Raw genomic sequence first — 307 nt, forward strand, 5'->3', positions numbered from 1 at the left:
GGGAGGGATTGGGGGGAGGTCCCTAACGAGAGAGGCGGCCCCGATCCCCGGTGCGGCCCCTCCCGACGTGACCCTCCCCAGGCCTTTTCCCGGTTGTGACCCCTCCCCGGGGCACCGCCGCTGGGACCCCCCGGTATCTCCGCCCTGCTGTCCCTGGGGTCTCCCCGCCGTGTCCCGCCCCCTCCGTGCCCTCCCCGCTCACCCCGGGGTGTGACCCCCACCCTGTGTCACCCCCCGCCCCCTCCAACCCCCGCAGGTTACAGACACTCTCGGGATCGCCCAGCATCGCCCGCACGCCCACCTCCCC

This window comes from Pyrgilauda ruficollis, unplaced genomic scaffold (genome assembly GCF_017590135.1).
Source record: "Pyrgilauda ruficollis isolate IOZ18807 unplaced genomic scaffold, ASM1759013v1 scaffold377, whole genome shotgun sequence".
Classification (NCBI taxonomy): Eukaryota; Metazoa; Chordata; class Aves; order Passeriformes; family Passeridae; genus Pyrgilauda; species Pyrgilauda ruficollis.